The 3,777-nt window shown below is 45.6% G+C and overlaps 2 non-coding genes across 2 annotated transcripts; one reads left to right on the plus strand and one right to left on the minus strand.

The window, feature by feature from the left end:
* Positions 1-2,881: 2,881 nt before the first annotated feature.
* Positions 2,882-3,000, minus strand: LOC121852842. The gene has a single exon (XR_006086247.1). It is a non-coding gene; the product is annotated as a 5S ribosomal RNA (ribosomal RNA).
* A 658-nt stretch (positions 3,001-3,658) lies between these two features.
* On the plus strand, positions 3,659-3,777 carry LOC121852843. The gene has a single exon (XR_006086248.1). It is a non-coding gene; the product is annotated as a 5S ribosomal RNA (ribosomal RNA).

The following is a 3,777-nucleotide window of genomic DNA, read 5'->3' on the forward strand; positions in this document are numbered from 1 at the left end:
TTGCAAATGCAGAGAGCATCTATTTTCACCAAGTATCGTGCAGAAATGTAATCTCACAAGACATTTTTGCTGCTTAATTTCGTCTGCAAACCTCTGAAGTGATTTGTCGTTTATATGTCCCATGTGTTTATGAATAAAAAAAATATATAGCAAAGTGTTGAACTTGACTACACAGATTTGTCTGTTGGTGCATGATAACATGTTTTTCTATGGATATATTTTTTAATGAACCAATATGGGGAAAAAAATCCGGATTTTATAAGATACCTGTCAACCCCTTATCAGTGCCTACCTTATTACAGACCAATTCAGACCTTGTTGGTCACCCCGTGCCCTTATAAATCTCAACGTTCATCCGACAAAGTCCCATCACAAGGGAGAAACACAAATAGACAAAAAAATGTCCGTATTGAAATGACTGCACGCTGTATGGATCTGAAAACGCAATGTCTCTGTACAAGAATACGGGTACACCGTATGGGTTGACAGGTATGTTGTAAATACATATGCTGATTTTGGTGAAGCTAATTTCTATTGAGATAAATGGAATTTTGATTTTTCGTAATAAATGCTTGTTGATGTTACTTCGTGAATCTCTTTTTATTTAAAACCCTTGCCATGAGGCAAAAAAAAACCAACCACGTGTGGTTTGGTGGCTTTTTGAAAGAATCTATTGGAGCAAAGATTGTCCAAATTCTGGGCAAAGCATTTTTTCCCCCATGATGGGCACTTGTGAAGTGACTGACTCAGAGACACTAAGAGTTAACACTTGGTAACCACGGCTCCCAGTCAGGGCAGCTGGTAGACTGCCTGACTGGCCACGCCGAGATGATGAAGACGGAGAAGACGGTGAAGACTCCAGCATCACGACGGGATCCCACTCCACACGACAGCGCCGAGGTCCCCTACAGAGGCCCCTTATACTGTCAGCGTGGCCTGGCTCCGCCCTGGCCACGCCCCCCTTCTGGAACCTACTAGCGGGTTCTCGATGGGCCCTTTCGTAAACTTTCCCCGAGATCCCTCTCTGGTCTATCACGTGGCCTGCTGTCAGTCAGGGCTGCTGTAAGCTGCAGATCCCCTTCCCTGCCAGCAGCTAGCGCTATGCTGCTACATGACCTATTCTATGTCACTACACCTGTACAATCATACTGCATGTAAAGTATATAATTGAGTGGTATCTAAAACACATTTAACGTAAAAATACGTTTCGCTGACACTGCTGATAAATATAATTTGCCAATGCACCATATTTGGGCACCATGGTGGTGAGATGTTAACGACCTCACCTGATATACAGGAGGACATGGGTTCAATCCAGAACCTGACACGGGCTGTCTATTTTGAGTCTGCATGTTTTTCCCGTGGTCGCGTGGATTTTCTCTGGGTCCTCTGGTTTTTCCCTGCACATTTATAATCAACATGCGATACGTTTCCACTATCATATGTGGCGAAGTCGCTTTTGAATAACAGCTCAGTGGCCCTTACCTGGTAAAATAAAAAATATAGCCATGTCACATTTCTATAATTCATTTGTAATGCCCGCCGAGTCACTGCAAACAGCGGTCCATAATTCTCGTGACTCCCAATTAATCGACCCCTACAATTGTTTTTGTCTGCATATTCAATTTTCTTTTAAATAACCTTACATAAGTTGTAGATACTTACATCTGGAGGTCACAGGACGTCTGGACCAGCCTGTGCAGTACTCTAGAAACGACTTGGCAAAGGCCTGCCAAGCTGCTAAGAGACGAACTGGGGGCGTACGTGACGGAGCTGGGATTGGCTTGAGTTTCTGTTGTTGTGCAGAAGTGGGGAAAGGTGCTGATTTGATGTTGGCTCAAAGAACGCGTTGTGAAGTCGTGTCGACTGCGAGCGCGTTCTCTGAGAGCATGGGGGGGGGGGGGGGGCACTCACGCTCTGAAGCCAGCAGCTCCGGCTTGCAATTTGGACATTCGTTCATAATTGCTGCTCAATGTATCTCCATACGGAAGGAAAAGTTGAGCATTTCCCGCAGCTCTGATAAGCACGGTTGGCTACGTACGGTGCGAAAGAAGTTCAATGTACATACCATAGTCGTAGTAGTTGAGAAACAAGGCACATATTATTTGGTAGAATCTTCTAGAAGGTTCGGGCAAGATCAAGGAAGCAGAACCAATACTTTTATATATCTATTTAAGTATATACAGGGCACGTTTGAACTCGAAAACAACCTGTAGAGAAAGACAGATGCCGATTGCTGCCTTGATAGAGACTACAGTCAGGGAGAGTAGAGAGACTCAGAATTTTGTCCTTGGAAAGTTCGGTTTATTGTTCAGATGGTCAGACATGGGTCTCTGCATAGACGGTTCGTGCATTGCGGTGTTCTTTGTGGTTAGAGATGTCCTGTCGTTCGATTCTTGCCCGTGGTGATATGTTCAGGAGTGGAATGGTAAATGTTGAGGTCTGCTCGGCACGACAAGAAGGCCTCAGGAGAGTCTTGACTAGTTTTGCTATTTCTCACATGTGGTATAAGGTATTCCAACGGTTTTAATGTAATTTTATTGTTCACGACGTTTCGATTGCAACACAAGCAATCATCATCAGGTGTGAAAACCACAGCAAGAAAATTTGCTGTGGTTTTCACACCTGATGATGTGAGAATAAATTTCGTATTTTTATTATTTTATTATTTCCCTTCAACGTGACTTTACGGAAAGAACCAAGAATATGAATCCCTGCAGTCACGAAAACTTTAAATCGAAATTTCACTGTGAAAGGTTAACAGGTTCACCCTGAATAGGCAGTGCCCCCTACAGACATTGAAATGCCAATTCGGCTTCGTGCGTGTGAACGTGGAGTAAATAGCGCCCCCTGGAGACACGAAAACGCAAAAACTTCTAAAAGCCTACAACACCTGGTATTCCCAGGCGGTCTCCCATCCAAGTACTAACCAGGCTCGACCCTGCTTAGCTTCCGAGATCGGACGAGATCGGGCGTATTCAGGGTGATATGGTCGTAGGCAGAGCTACGGAGATTTAGTAAACTTATCTCCAACGTATTATTATCCATCTTTGGATAAAGTGACTTAACTTATTGTGTGAAGACACCGCCTGCAGTCATCCTCGCATTCACAGTGGAGTTCAACTCAAGACGTCTCGGTGCAAACCCAAGTGGTGGTCTCAGCTCTGGAGCAACATCTCAGTTCTGAGCAGCTATCTCAGAGTAAAAGTTGTCACCATATTTACGTACAGTACGTGTGTGTATTTAAACCAAAACGTATAGACTTTGTTAATCCGTTGATGGATGAAGACCGCCACACGCCTTGTCTGTACGATCCCGGGGGTTGATTGAGCATACTTCACCACGCTGGTGGACGGTGCGGGTTGGTGGGGAAGTGGTGGGGGTGGAGAGAGGCTGACCTGGTTCGCATATCACTCGACACCACCGATGTTAGCCGTGCCCGGGATTCTAACTCAGCTCAGCAGCTTCACTGCACCGTGACGCTGAGAGCCACGGCGCCCTAAGGGCTGTGGTCTTGACAGTGGCAGAAGTGAGCTCTGGGGTCGCCGATCTGTAGCTGGCGGTGAATTTTGTTGGGTAACATTTACTCGCTGTGCAAACGTTATGAGCCGGAAGAGTTGGCATTGGAGATAAGTTTACTAATCTCACTTCAGTCTACGCCTACGACCATATCACCCTGAATACGCCCGATCTCGTCCGATCTCGGAAGCTAAGCAGGGTCGAGCCTGGTTAGTACTTGGATGGGAGACCGCCTGGGAATACCAGGTGTTGTAGGCT

The sequence above is a fragment of the Callorhinchus milii genome, unplaced genomic scaffold (assembly GCF_018977255.1).
Source record: "Callorhinchus milii isolate IMCB2004 unplaced genomic scaffold, IMCB_Cmil_1.0 Scaffold1493, whole genome shotgun sequence".
Lineage (NCBI taxonomy): Eukaryota > Metazoa > Chordata > Chondrichthyes > Chimaeriformes > Callorhinchidae > Callorhinchus > Callorhinchus milii.